The 16570-nt window shown below is 37.3% G+C and overlaps 1 long non-coding RNA gene across 1 annotated transcript in view; it reads left to right on the forward strand.

Annotated features, from left to right (window-relative positions):
- Window positions 1-289: 289 nt before the first annotated feature.
- The window catches only part of LOC138178534 (uncharacterized), a 155303-nt gene continuing 139022 nt past the window's right edge, over window positions 290-16570 (forward strand). Inside the window, exon 1 of the long non-coding RNA XR_011172737.1 lies at window positions 290-507. This is a non-coding gene — a long non-coding RNA (uncharacterized LOC138178534). The remainder of the gene's footprint in view (window positions 508-16570) is intronic.

Genomic DNA, 16570 nt, shown 5'->3' on the forward strand with positions numbered 1-16570 from the left:
ACAGAGTCAACAAATAACAATTAACGAACATGATCAACAAATAACTGGTAGCAATTAACAACTAACAATTGACACCAAGAGTTCAATCGACGCGTTTGCACTCGACACTAACTTCTACCGGACGACGGCAGTGTCACGTAAACTTGAGGGTTGGGTGATAAAATAAAAATAGTTGAGTCGTAACACAACTATTAATTTTGTTTTAATTGAACTTTATTACAAATTCAGCAATCAAACTGGAATACACACTGAATTAAATAAATCACAATTCACTCCAACCAGTTCAATTCACATCAGAGACCAGGCCACACACCGCGGACAGGATGGCACCCAGATATCTGCACATCCTTGGCGCGTACCCTCGATAGTCTTAAGTACCCACCAGGGGTCTTGGAATTTTCATAGTTACGGTCCTTCGGACCAAGCGAGTATCTCTTGTCTTAGATTTCCTTTTACGTTTATTGTCTACCACGTGTTAGCATAGAAAGTTGGTTTTCTTCGCATCTGGTATGTTCTGTTAGCAACTTTCTCGCGAGGGCGGCTAACACCCTTCCTGGTCCACCAACCGTCTTATTATCCAATCGGAGACGGTGTCCACTGCCCTCGCCTCCTTAACCAAAATTGTCATCAACAAATCCGATAGTCCCGTGTCCTTAGACACACCCACCCCTAGCCTTCCTCGGACACAGTATCGTCGGTAAGACTCACTTATTCTGTATCCTTAGAATAGTCAACGTATCTTTACCGGTCTCTACCCTTATAACAATCGCGTACTTAGCGTATCAGTGTAGCTAAGTCTTACATAACGTGGTTGGAATGAATTGTGATTTATGTTAATTCAGTGTGTATTACATTGTGATTGCTGAATTCATAATAAAGTTTAATTGAAACAAAAATTAATAGTTGTGTTACGACTCAGCTATTTTATTTCATCAACCAACCCTTAAGTTTACGTGACAGGTGGTACGTCGGTGTTGCGCTTTGACGGCATAACGCTTTGTATCGCGAAGCCGTTGCGAAGTTCCGTGGCGATTGCCGCCACAAATCTATAAAATATTCGAAATACAGTAGCCTTTATGATGTTCATCCGAGTTTCATTTCGCATTTATTATCTTTGCAAAAGTACGAATTTGCATAAATATCTGCGATCTACTCGTAATTTTCCTAACCAACGATCGGTCGATCATTTCTCGCATCTGGAAACGAGCGGTGAAATGAGAAAGAGAGAGAGAGAGAGACGATAGCAATAAATATCTCGACTAAAAGCGATACAAATAAGTAAGATAAGGGACAAGAAAGAACAAACAGGCGAAGAGAGAAAATATCATCAAGAGGTGGTTACCGTAGAATGAGAAAAGATTGCCTGCGACTTATGACGTTCGAAAGAACCACTCCTGTATGATGCTGAAGCAGGTTAGTTAGTTGAACCAAGTTCCACTCGACACTTTCAGCTCCTTGTCTTTGACGTAAATTATTTCTTGGTATTTTGTATCGATTAATCGACGTTTCGGTGAAAATTCAACAAATATACGAGATCATCGTCCTTTTGTACGAATGAGGCGAGAACTTTGATAAATAGGTCGTAAGAAATTTTTATGAGACAAAGTAATGGGAGTATCAAGCTGGTGCATATATTCTAACTTTCTAAACGTTTTCAGTCGTAAACGTTTATTATAATTATTATAGCTATATATAAGGATATAACGTTGTTATAGTATATTACATTTATTACTCTGGCCCATCATTATTCATTCGTAAAACGACTACATCTTCCACGTTTCACGTTTCAAATTTTCTTTCCTTCGCCGCTGTAACTTGCATCGAACGATACAACGACGTTGCATTAAAGAAAAAACAAGGTACAACTAATCTGCAATTCGTCCTTTGAAAAGACGATTTAAAATCAATCTCTGGCATCGTCTAAATAATCCTAACCTTAGCGCAATACCTCTAACCTGCTACAGTGCCACAAGATTTTTCTATCGACTTACAAAGCCAGATCCGTGAAAAGAAGACGTGAAAGCGAAAACGTAAGGTCCTTGGAGAGACGGAACGGAAAAGCGAGAAACATAAGATTCTTAAAACCTAAGGGGATGGAAGAAGAAAAGAGGCGAGAGTAGAGAGCGAAACGATTTTTAAGACAAACGGGCATGGACAAGAGCGAAGAGAGGGTCGAGAGGGGCCAAAAAATCCTCGAGACTGGACAGAGGTAAAAGATGAGAGAAGGTCTTGGAAAATCCTGAAAATTGAACAAAAGAAAGGTAGCGTGATGTCCTTAGAGGCGGTCAGAGCAGGAGCAGAGGGTGCCGAAGTATTCTTAAAATTGGACAAAGAGGAAGTCGCAAGGAGTCGGTAATAAGAATCGTCGAGATTGGCACACAGGTAAGGCGAGCAGAATAGAAGTTCGCTTGAATCGTCGTCGTTGGATAAGTCATAAGGTTGGGCCCGGAAAATTAAACGCGATAGTCGTCGTATATTTGTGCAACGAAATCGAATGCTTATCGCGCTGACCCATAAGAAGGAGTCAGCGGAGAAGACGTACGGCCGCTACTTTGTTCCTATCAGCTGCGACAGACTAATCGTCCGAGTTCTCTTCTTTCTTTTTCGTTTTCTTCTTCTTTCTTTTTTCAACAGGAATAAATGGAAATTACAGGAACTCCTTTTAATCAGAATTATCGAATAACGTAGTAGACGACTGATGAAATAATTGGATTATTTAGATTCTACCGAGATTTCTTCTAACGTGCAGATTACGAATTTCCTTTTGTACGCAACGGTATCTGGTCGTGGTAATCTCTGTACCTATAGAAATATAGATGCGTAAACGTAATGGCAACTCACTAAACGCAATGTCAAGAGGAACACAAGCTACGTGAGATGAAAATTTCTTTCGACCTTGTTCAAGCACCGAAGAAACTTGTAGCGGCTGCAATGTGTGCTAACCATGCTTCGTTCGACGTACGAACAAAACCGTTCCCATTGAATGTGACCAGCTGAATGTACTGCTAAATGTTCGCGTAACACGAACATCGAGGCGGCAATTAAAATTATTTGCGAATATCGGTGGAAACGAAAAGCTAGGTCTGGCCTGAATAAAAGTAACTCAGTCGTAAAAGTAAAATAAGCCAGGCAATTTGAGGTAGTGCCTGTTTTCTTAATTACTTTTGGAGAATTAAATTGAGCCTGTGGGACAGGGCAGAAGGGATGGAACAGAACGCCAGCCTGCCACGAGTTAATATGAACTGAAAGTAATCCGAGTTCGCTCACGATCCGCGGCCAAAACGTTTCAACCCCTAAGAGTTAGTAGCGCTGAGATAGCCCCTTATTTTTCCTGGAAAGCTTGTACCGGTCATCTACTTGGTAACGCGAATACGTTTTCCCGACACTCAGGCGAATCATAACGTACTTGAGAATTAATTTCCAGTTATCTGACGATCTCTGGGTACTCGTGTTAAAACCAACAATTTTTTTAACTTTCTTTTAAGCCAATTGCTCTCTGTTGATTCCAAAGAGAATTACTTCGATTTTTCGTGTTCGCAAATATTCAAATTAGATCCGCGGATAGTAGTTACTCGATTCTGAGAATGCGTTACTTCCCGATTTATTAACATTTATTTCTAACGTTCCGTTTTCGCAAATACTTTGACGTACTACGAGTTTATGCCTATGCACGGTACGAGGATATTTAGTACATTTTATACGAGATTGGTTCGAAACTAAAGTATTGTAGAACATACCGCAGGAAGTTGCGAGAATCGATCGCGAGTAGGAAATATTCAAGTAATTCTCTCGTTTCCACAGTAGTTGTAAAATGATGCATAGCGTTGTAAGATACTTGGAATAATATTAGGTTGTCCGAAAAGTGTCTTTCTTTTACGGACACGTCTTTTACAACGACGCATCTTTATGCAAATATGAAACCTAATCTGTCGAACGTTGTGATCTTTATTTCGATAGAACAAAATGGATACGTAATTCGATGTAATAATATAAAACGAAACATGTTGTCCATTATTTCGTTATTAAAACGAAAGAAACTTTTCGAACGACCTAACAGTTTCAACGAAAATTAGTAGCAAAGCTAAGTAACAAACTTTCTTCTATTCGTAATCGCTTCCTAAACTGACGATTATCAAACCTAGTGCCGCTAAGAAATAGGTTGCGATCAACAAATCTTATGCATCGCGTGACAACAGATAATCAGGTGATAAAGGAAAGCTCACACAGTATGCTGCTACTTCGGTCATCACGTGGCTGGTGTGGTGGCTACGCTTTTTTCCTGTCTCTCGCGGCTCTTCATTACTTTTGCCCATCCATTTCTCTACCTCCGTTCTTATTTCTTCCTCCGACTTTATAAATTAATCTAACTCTATTTCTGGCTCTCTGGCTTTGTGCCTGCTTTTTTCTCTTCTCTCGCCCTTACTTCCAGCCCTAATTCAACTTGCCGGATCCGCTCCCTCTCTGTTTCTTTCTGGCTTCTTCGCTTTTCTTCGAGCTTCCCGCCTCCGCTCTCTATGGTGTCCCTTTGAAATATGTTGGCCGGCTACTTTCAGAACTTATCATTCGTCAACGACCGCCACCACGCGTATTGATGCAACCCTCTGGGGATTTTTGGCCAACGAAACCGATCATGCGGTTCACCTTTTTCCGCTGACTTCGTTAATTTGACAAGAAAGGAAACCTTCATGAGGGGAATCGAGCTGGCTAGCCATCCCAAGCGGAATGAGGGATAAGAAAGGAATTGAGACGTGTAGGGTCAATTTTGTCGTTCTAGACACCTTTTCCGTTTTACAATTAATTATTTAAAATCAATTATTTAAAGATAATTGTTTAAGATTAAAGTCGCGAAAAGATATTCGTCTTCGTGAGAGCGAAGGCTGTAGAAAATGTCGAACTCGATCCGTAAAGGATCAACGTTGCATCGGAGAAAAATTCTATTTGCAATCTTTTTCGGTTGATTTAAATTTTTTGGATCCTCTTTCTTATTTTTTATTTTTATATCTTTTCTCGACGTAACTCCTTACTTCACTGAAACTCGCAATATTATGAACTTACGAATGAAGCTAAAGAAACGAACATATTTTTAACAGACCGTGATGAACTCTTCATCGAATTACGGGATACTTCGTTTAAATTTCCCGATAACATTACGTTTGTACCATTTTTGTACATTACCTCGATTCTTGCCAATTAATGGATTAACGTTATCCATATCAAACGTAGTACGTCGTACTTTTTATTACGAATTCAAAGATTAAAATTCGCCAGGATCTGAAAACATCACCGATGTAAATTCTAATGAAAAATCCCTAGAAACTGGATCTCTTTGAAACATGAACATTTTTACACTGAATTAACTAATTTTCCATGAAAATTAGTTGAGATAGCAGTACGAAAAAGAAAAAAAGAAAAAATAGCTAATTACATACCAAAATAATTCTGCTATCGGTGGACCGATTCGAAATTAAAATTCTCTGAGTTGAATTAATCCAAAATCCTTGTAATTAAAAAATGGATATTTTAAGGATTTTTGGATATTAAAGAAAGCCGTTGGAAATAGCCATTCCAATAAGCCAATTTCGTTCACTCGAAAATTAATTTGTAAGATTTCGAGAAAGTCATGTTTGGCCTGGTTTATGGTGTAAATATCTTTGTAATTAAACAATTGGATATTTTAAGGATTTTTAGATATTAAAGAAAGCTGTTGGAAATAATTTTCAAGTAAACGAGCTTGGCTTGTTAGAATGGCTAATTTGTAAGATTTCGAGAAAATTATATTTGACCTGGTTTATGGTGCAAAAATCTTTGTAATTAAACAATTGGATGCTTTAAGGATTTTTAAAAAAAAATTCGCGATCTATTTATTACTTTGTTGCGAATAGCTAATTTGTAATAATTTTTAATAATATGAATTCGCATAAAAATTCGCAGTCTATTTATTAATTTCTGGCGAGAAGAGGCAAAAATTTTCAAATCTTCAGCGAATAAAACTATGACCCGAAACTACGATCGAATCGCACAAATTGGAATCGACCGGGATCGTTTGTTTCTCGCGATTGAAGTTTGCATTATCTCGCGAGAAAGAAGTGCGGTGTGTTCCGGTCGTGGCGGAAGAAATTGCACGCCAACGCGAATTTGCAATCGTACAGCCGAAAGAAGCACGTGGCAATTTTACATGGCGCTCTTTTCTTTTCGATGTTTCCCGGCAAATTGCATGTTGCCGTGACACCGATTATATCTTCATTTCCATGTTGGTCCCGATTTACATTGGTTCGCGTGAAATATAGTTTTGCAACAAAGAGAGATGCGAGGGAAAAAAGGCGCGGAAGAAGTAAGGAAACGGTCGGGAGGAACACGGAAAAAGGCGCGATACGTTTCTTCCAGTTACTCCTGATTTCGTTTCTGGCGAGCTTTCATTTGCATACTTGATGTTTCAGTAGTTTTCTTAAGCGAAATGATCGTAAATGGATTCGTGACGCTATCGTGATATTTCGTCTTAATGTTTCTTCGAAGGTATAGCAGGAGATGCCTTTCGAATAACGAGAAACGAAATTACGATAAAATGAATAGTTCATTTACGAAGAATCTGTCCGAGTTTTAACAAAATTTTAACAGGACGAATAAACATTCTAACGCTATAGCTAGAGAAAATTTAGTAGTGTTTCATCGCTTGATAGAAGGATCTTTCATGTTATAAAGAAAAAGAAAAAAAATTAAGATGACGTTAGATAAAATTGGGAATAATTAACGCATATAATAAAAGTGAAATATATCGGTTAATTCGTAGCTACAAAGCTTATTGCACAACATGCAACGTAAAGAAACTACCCAAGTAGAATAGATCTTCGATAGTCGGACGCGCTTTAAATCGCTACAAAAATGTCCGTACGTCTTCGTAACTTTCCTAACGATATATGTATGGTATGTGATATTCAGAGCAATTGTAGTACTAGCAAAAATTATTCTAATTATTCAGTGTGCACTTTCAGATCAGATATAATTTCAAATTCTAATTTTATATTACTGTCTTTCGTTTTAGCAGGCATATAAAATCTTCCTCTTTGCGCGTTACGACATTATAAAGTGATTCGCTGCAACAAACAAATTACGTAACTAATACATACATCGCGTGTACCTCGTTACGTGAATTTTACGGAAATAAGCACATTCGATACTCGCCACATTATTTCGTAGTTACTCGTTTTTCAGTAAAAATGTAACCACTGTAACACAACTTTTACAGCCGCTATACCGCTACCAGCGTAAAATAAAATATTTACGAGTCGATGAGTCGAAACATTTTTATATCCAGTTCCCCGGAAATCTAGTTGCTTATTTTATAGTATTTTCCCTGGTATCCACTGGTAAATTATTCCAATTCAATTTCTAATTAAAATATTTTTCCATTGTTTCCTACCAGAACTTATTATTATAGGAATTTTTTTATTTATCCTATATAATAAGTTTGTTGATCTATTACAATGGATAGATCTTAAACAGGACATTAAACAGGAAACGATGGTTACTTAACGTGAACTAAATACAGTAATGTGCTCTGACTAAATAGTTAATTCACAACTCACAACTAATAGTTTACAACTCATAACAACTCAACTCTCTATTCCTCACAACTCGACTTCTCACCACTCGACTGTCAACTCACGACTATTCAACTCCTCACACCTCGATCCTCAACTCACGATTACTCAACTCCTCACAACTCGACTCTCAACTCACTACTACTCAAAGTCCTCACAACACGACTCTCAACTCACTACTACTCAAAGTCCTCACAACTCGACTCTCAACTTACTACTACTCAAAGTCCTCACACCTCGACTCTCAACTCACGACTATTCAACTCGACAACTTCTCACCACTCGACTCCTCGGTAAAACTGACAGGCCTTTTTGGCATAACGGCACTTAGGCCTTCCCGCAATATTGTTTATGATTTACCCGATATTTCTTAGGCCATTTGTCCACGATACTACATTATTATTATTATTATCATTACTATTATTATTATTATTACTATTATCGTTATTCTGATAAATTTGTACGTCTTTTACAAAACTCTCAGCTTATTTAATTTTATCACAAATTTGCCGAATGTGTGTTTCACGACACGGTAATTTTGTTAGATAAGTTAGACAAGTGTTACAAGTACTATGCAGAAGTTTGTTTATTTCAACCAGTGATTTTTATGAATTAATTCGTAACGAATATAACCTTCGAGTCAGTAACTGTAACCGGTGTTTGTTAATTTATCGATTTGCACAATTTGCTTTACTCTGGCGACTAACGCCAGAGATACATACGTCGACATTTACACGGTACACCATAATGTTTGCAGTTTTTCGACATCATCGTGCGCAAATAAATTTATTTTATTTCCGCTTTAAACCCTCCTGATACGCTCAATTAATTTCATAACGAACATTCGTCTGTTTCAGGTATGTAACACACTAACGCCACCAGTGCGTTTAACTCGCGTTTTCATCGTAACTGCGATAATGCCGCGAATTTGGTAAGTCGATAAGTCGTCGATGTTTCATCTGCATCGATCAAAAGCATCGAAATCATTTTTATCTCAGTTTTTAAAATTAACATTCACGCGGTATTTCTAATTCAGAGTAAAACGGATCGTAGCACGGCCGCAGGTAAATTGAAAGGCGTTTGAATCGAAACGCGTTTATCTAAAACGAGTTAAAATGTGACTTGAATTTCCCAAAGTTTTTTAATAAATTTCCACGTTCTAAAGTTATAGAACGACGAATCGAAAGGGAACGAGCTTATCTTATTTCACGTTCGCGATCTCCAAACACGCTCAAGTAGGTCGTTAGGAGAGAAAATATGGTATTATTAAAATTCTAGCCGGGACATCTGAATTGGAAAAGTTTCAGCTCAATTGGAAAAGGCTGCACTATGACATAAAAAGAAAAAAAAAGAAGAAAAATGACCAGCATTCTGTCCATTACAGTTGCATCTGCGATTCGACGTTCCTTTAACGAATAAGGAAAAAGAACAATTTAAAGCTGTAACGTTCGAACGTTCTATTAAATTGTATTTATTTTCGTAATCTTTCTCCTTCTTCCTTTCTACTTCCATAAACGATGTGAATCATCCGGAAACTTTCGATTTGCGTGTCCGCCTTTCCATTAACGTAATTGGATTTTTCGATGTTGCACGAAAATTAACAGTTCTATCGAGCGATTCGATATTCTCTTTTAATGAGACAGCGACTTAGATTGATATTGTGTACCATCTTTCCTTTTCATTTCTGCAAGAATATTGTAAGAATATCGTAACACACAATGGGTATCGAGGAAAAGAGAGAAAAATCGGAACGTTCCTCGGTGGAATTTCGTTTGCCTTATTACGCGACTTCGCCTCCACTTTATCTTAAGGAACGAGCGAACGTTGCGGAACTTCTCTTCGCTTTTATTTTTTGCGACGGTGCATCAAGGAAATCAATTCGTTCGAAACTCGCAGCAACAAGTTTAATAGCAAAGGCATCGAGCGGAATGCGAGGCGTACAGACAGATAAAATTCAAAGTAACACGCTTCGTGAAAGGAGAAAGGCGAAATTAAACAGCAGCGAATCGGACGAAATGCACGACGATTTTAGAAGGATTAGATTCCGATCGATGGTCAGACGTATAACGTAATATGCGAATAATTTTCATCTGGAAACCGTGAAACGGGATTATGAAATTTCTTTATTCGCGAATATACGATTTATTAAGCGAAATATAATTTTAACGAGAAGAATGAAAATGAGATATATTAATGAAATACGGAGGATGAATAATGCATTATATGAAAAATGATTTCAACGTAGGAAACTTTGTAGTAAATCAGGCTAATTGGGGTTGTTATAATAACGTGAAAAGAATTCAACTAGATGTGAATTATAGCGAGCACGTTTAATCATCGAGAGATTGGAAACTAAAATTTACGTTGTAACGTGAAATATTCAAGCGAAATTGTTTGTTAAAGCATTTACGTACAAGATTGAAAATATCTTTTCTGTAAAAATAACTTTTGCCGCGAAGAAAAAATAGTCTCGATTTTTATCCTGCTCCATCTTGTTTCTTGGCGTTAATACCACGACGCATTCTAATCGATATTTTGGATAAAATGGAAAGTGAAACAATTCTTGTTAAGGCGAGTTTTCCCTATGGTAACTAAGCAATTACAGGGAGATATAATAAAATACAGGAACCGTGCACATTGTGGGAAATGTTCACATGGATATGGTTACGTGACAGCCACAATTTCTTCCGCAACACGGAGAAAACATTTTCTAAAGACGAAACAAGAGAGAAATGAGAAACGATATTTCGACCATTGTTACTAACGTGAAAAGGAATAATACTATTATATAATAATAATACTACTATAACAATACTATATATTATAATAATACTATATAAGAAAAGAAATTGTAATACGAATATTTCGTCAGAAATATACAAAGCAATGGAAAATTCGTTTTAGTGTAAATTTGTACAATTGAAAGGGGCGAAAAATTATAACAAGTGGAACGACGATATTGAAAACATTAATGAACGTTTGTAATTAAAACATATTCACTAGTAACGAAGATATTCCTATGTTGAAATTATCATACGTTATTACAACATTCGGATTTAAACTATTGTTGCATTCATCAGTCTTACAAATGATATGTACTCTTGATCGAAACGTACTTAAAACACTACGATTACTCAACACTCGACTGTCAACTCACGACTACTCCACTCGACTCTCAACTCACGACTACTTGACTCGACTCTCAACTCACCACTACTCGACTCGACTCTCAACTCACCACTACTCGACTCGACTCTCAACTCATGACTACTCGACTCGACTCTCAACTCACGACTACTTTATCGATACTACACGATACAACACTATCTGTAGCATTAATTTCCAACTAATAAGAGATTCAGCATATTACAAAATCTTTGTCGGATATCTAGCGAATTACTACTCTTTTACTCTGTCTAAGAAAAAATTTCTCCGTTTCGTAATACGTCTATTACGTATCCATTATTATTGCCTCCTCGCTCGGTTATCTCGCTACATTTTCTTACATTGCGCAATATTCTCGGTTTGTGTAACGCGTAAAACTTGGCCCCAACTTTTTCCAAAGATATATGTACTTTCATCATGGACCAGAAAGTGATATACGATTGAAGTTTTATGAAACAGCGGGAATACTAGTTCTCATGCACAACCGTGGAGCCAACGGCCGTATGCAAGGTAGAAAAAGCAAAATGTACAAGTTTCAGGGATATAGTTTCTGAACTGCTATCGGAGATAACAAAACACCGTAGAAAGTAAAAATCGCTAATAAAACGCTTCGACTTGTAACCTATTAGAAACGAAGAAACGCGTATCTTTAAAAAATTTGAGATATTAAAATTTAATTTACGTTCCTCTTAATAAAATAAATTATATAGTGACCTTAAAAGCATTAATAATAATTTGTTTATTTAGACAATAATAACACGAACAATATAAAAGTTTTAAATTATATCTTTTAAATTAGAAATTTAATAATTTTGTATTGTATGGTAAATCTCAAGGTTCAATATATAAGCCAATGTTACATTTTTTGCATTCGTAACGCGAGTCCTGCGATTATGTTTAGAGCAAGCAACGCATCTCCGTCGTTAAGAATGTTTATTATTTTCTTTAGTTATGCAGGATGTAGAGAAATACCTCCCCGTTAATCGAAATGGAAGGTCAACCGAATGAACTGTTTCTCGTTTAGCCTCTACTCTGCGTGATGGGTATGTTTGCAAAATATCTTTTATGAGAAGCAGATGAAAATTTTCAAATGTTCCAGTTTTATTATTAGCACTTTTGTAAAGAATATATGCATCATATATAGCGTGATCTAAAAAGTATTTCACAAAAAAAGAGAAACGAAAGATATCCCGATAGACGCGATGACGTTTCATTAGGAAATTAACGTATTACGAATGGAGTTAGAGTAAATGACAAGCAGCCATAGTAATCCAACGAGCGAATTTCCGGTGTATGTTACTCGTGGCGAATGTCTTGCAAAAGTTTCCTGGCATTTTACCTTCATCCCGGTGAAAACATGAACGCCGACGCTAGTAAAAACTGCTGAAACACCGTGTTGCATTGCTGTTGCAACGTGGACGGATAAACGCTTTGTTTTACTACTGCAACTACACGTGTTTGCTTTACAAGTCTGCGTACGTGCAAAAACGACGATAAATTAACAGAAAGAAAGAGAAAGATCGCGTTAACGATTACTCGGAAGGAAACGCGTTTAATGTGTCTGAAAATCCGCTCCGATTTCATACCATCCCCGACATAATATCCTACTCGTTAATGTATTATTATCGATCATCGTGAACTCTGTTACTTAATTCATTCGTCGACAGAAAAGTTTCAAGTCTAATTAAAACTTCGAGACTCGAGGCTTAAAATATCGTATAAACTCGGACGAATGCCATAAATTTAAGTGCAAAGAGTATTTTTAAAACTTCCTTACTTCGACTTGATGAAAGAATTTTCCGAGCTGGCGCATTTCGAAACTGAGGCTTTTCCTACGCTCTTAGGTCCGACGAAACGTCTGCAAATTTCAAACCGTTTGTCCATAATGTTTCCTTCTTTACGACACAGTTTTAATACACCTATATGATGACATTATTGAGATACGTAGAATTTTATGTGCTACACTAAGTTAGATGCGTAGTAGTAATACTCGTATGCGAATATCAGTGTGTGGAAATATGTGTGTGCGCGGCGTCTCGAAAACAAATGAATGTGGTAACTTATATGGGTCTTAGAGTAAGGACAAGTAACGATGTTTTATTTGGAGTTAAGTTTAGTTTAGCAAGTAATACCCAATACAAAAAACTGATTACAATATCGTCGTACGTCTTATTATCATACTCGGCTCTCAACTTCCCGATTCATACTCTCCGGCTCCTCCACCCACACTCTGCGGCTTCTCCACTGACTCACTGCCGCTTCTCAACTGACCCTGCTGCTTCTAAACTCACATTCTGGCCGTTCTAGCATCCCTTTGTCTTTTCTTAGGCCCACCACGCGCGTGTTCCGCGGACGCTCGTTGCCAGGATCACGTAGGCCTTTTCTACAAAATTATACAATTGAAAAGACCGACGACACATTGATGGACCCGACGGCGCCTCGGCTCTCGCGACGTTGTTCATGGTTAACTTGATGTTTCTTAGGCCCTTTTCCCCGATACTACATGAATGTAAACTGTTCAGTCGGTTAACAGTCGGGTATGGAAGAAAGTGCTGAGACGCGTGCGAGTGTGTATCGATGAATATCTTTGAAATCGTCTATCAAATAAATATATAACTATTCCAATATTAATTCCAAGTGTAAATCTAATGTTTCTATACCATTATTTCGGCTATTAAGATCCAAAATTCTCAACAGACATAAAAATTTGTATAGATATCATTGTAGTATCGTGGAAATTAAGATATAAATTTTTTCCCGATTACTTACAATTTATTAATAGCGAATTAAATATACAAGTATTAATAGGACAGAAAACGACGTTTGTTTAATTGAAACTAAATGCGATACTCGTCACAACGAATCTAATACTCTCTCTCACTCTCTCTCTCTCCCTCTCTCACCAGCAGCTCTAACAACTCTACAACACTGACAACTCGATCAACTCTCTCAACTCTACTCTTCGATGTCCCGATCAACTCTCTCAACTCTACTCTTCGATGTCTCGATCAACTCTGATTCTCGCGATACACTCGCTTTTCGACTCGCATACTCTGACCTCTCGGTCACCCCTCCTTGAAAACCGAAACCGTCCTGCTCTAAGGCTGTTTATCGTTTTTCTCATACCTCTGCGAGAACTAGGTGACTAGTCACATAAGCGCTCTTAAATGTAAACGAACCACAGAAGGACGACATACACGGTTTTTTCTATTTTCGACCGATCTAAAATTAAACTCCTTTACGACATTACATTATTATAAAAATTTCGGAATGTTCGCATTGCGTCAATCAACGACTGCACGATGTTCGGTAGAAGCACATTTTGTATAAAAAAAAAGAGAACAGCGCGTATAAACATTTGGCAAGAGAGTAGGCAACGACGTTTATAACCGAAAATCCCTTCAGCGATACGTAAATTTTCATTTCATGGGTCGGCAGAGCGCTGGATGTCATCCCGTTCCGTTCCTCCCTGTCTCCCGCTATTTAATATTAGTTGAAACTCAGCTCCCCGTGTAAACTAACCATTCAACGTTCTAGTTGCATTTAACGCGGCGCGTGGTAGCTTTATTCCAGGAACGGTAAAAGCGATCGCGGATGGACAGCAACTAATTTCAGCCGGAAGCTGCAGACGCTGGACAGTTCAAGGGATTCGGTAGGGTCTCCGTGCCAAACTTTGCCATAGCAACCTGAATAAAAGTTATATACTCGCGGCCGAGCATGCGCCGTTCACCAAATTAAAACTATGTTACACGGTGAATTAACGCGATATATACGAGGATAATCCAATAACCAAAGACCGAGCTTTGTTGGACAATTTTGGATGAGAAATTTTCCACCGTCCACACTACAGAGCACGGACCTTGCTCCCAGTGATTTTCACTTTTTTTCCTAAGCTTCAAAGCTTTAGAAATGACGATACGCTGCGGCTTGCATTGGGCAATTAGTTAAATGGACTGGTGACGATGACGATTAGAACGATGGCGTTTTAGAGCTCGTGATAAAGTAGACGCGATAAATGTTCACGTACAAGAGATGAATGTTACGCGAACAAATGGATCAATCAAGGTAATGTTAAAAGGAAAAAAAAATAAATAACAGCAAAAGAAAATGAAAGGAATTCTGAAAATAATCTTTTTCCCATTAAGTTATAAATCTATTTCAAAGTATACGTGTCTCGTTAGCGGAATATGTAGCGTTGAAGTAATTACTTCAAGAAAAACTCTACATCTTTATTTATGTATATCCGTGACCTGGAGACCGCTGCTACGCGGAAAATAGAATTTAGTGAAACAAAAATATCCTAAATAAGGAGAGGTCCGTATTATTGTGCCCTTGAATATAAATTATGTTTTGGGTTACAGGGTTTAAGAACAAAGGAATTAATAAATAGATTTCTATTTATGTTTCTTGTAGCCTTTAACAAGGCTTTAACAAGGTTAACTTGTTTGGTAATATCCTTTTGTTATAAATATACGAACACGTTGCCTATCGACTCTATCGTACACTAAGAGAGTAAAAATCTAGATCAGCATAAACCTATACTTATATCTTTATTTATTTCAATATATTTCTTCTATCAGTCGACCTCAACATCTAGAAACGTACGAAAAAGATATTAATAACCGTTGCATTCTACCTTAATACGCGTATTGGTCAAAGAGAAAAACGGATTTTGATGTGCAACCTTTTCCAGTATAGGATTATGTGAATCAAAAATGCAAATAGTATCTCGCTTGTAACGAGTGAAGATAGGATTGCGATAATACGATCCGGTACCATGAGTACAAAATCATAATTTAAAAATATTAAAATAGAATGAAGAATGCAAATAATCGTTTTTTTTTTCAATCTTTTTTCCATGAAGATTTTTAAATAGTAACGTTTTTAATCTTCTACATTCAGTTTAATATTTTGATCGTAATCATACGTGATATCGATATTAATATAATCGTGGTTGAAAAACGATACGTTGAACCAATATTTTTGTAAAGTATCCTACCTTCTGGGTAAATTCAACATTGAAAATTACATCGAAATAATGCTCGTCTGCAAATTATAATTATTACCTTGTTTCAGCGATACTTTGAAAAATCAGAAAAGTAGAATAACATAACGCGGCGACTAATTTCCTGCTTTTAAAATGAAATCAGTACCTCGTATTTCGAATAATAACGAAAGTTCGTTGAACCCAAGGAAGGTCAGGCGGTGTGCCGTTCATTGTAAAATTTACAAATTTTCCTTCAATTACGTAACAACATCGCGTGTTGTATTATAAAACGATATTAGAAATCTGTAACAAAATTTGTTTATGTATCTGCAAGCGGTAAATCTGTACGATGAATGCGATTCATAAATAATACAAAAACCCCTTTCACCAAGGGCAACGTTATAATAATGTAGATTTGATAGAAAACTCTATGAATAATTGTGAAAGCAGAATAGGTAGAGTTTATATCAAAAGTGAGTTTCGTTCTTGAATTACTTGCGGTCAGAGTTAAACACGCTGTGTACATCAGATTCTCCTGCTTTCGCATGTACGCCAGGGCACGATACGATGCTTCCGTGTGTGAGCTTCCTGACAGTTTACACGCATGCATGTTATACCGTAAAGTAGCTTCTACGTACCCGGTGCTCCAACAAAATGCGGTTTCGCGTTAGATACTTAATTAACTAGGTCCAACGTTGTTATCCTGCTTTCAAATTCCCAGTAATCACGAACAAAAATTTGCACGTTGAAATAGAAATTGTTATTTCGCGATAACCTTTTTCGGTTCGGCGTTCGGCTAATTTGTATATAAAACTAGTAG

This window comes from Bombus flavifrons, chromosome 3 (assembly GCF_040668555.2).
Source record: "Bombus flavifrons isolate JBK064 chromosome 3, iyBomFlav1_principal, whole genome shotgun sequence".
Lineage (NCBI taxonomy): Eukaryota > Metazoa > Arthropoda > Insecta > Hymenoptera > Apidae > Bombus > Bombus flavifrons.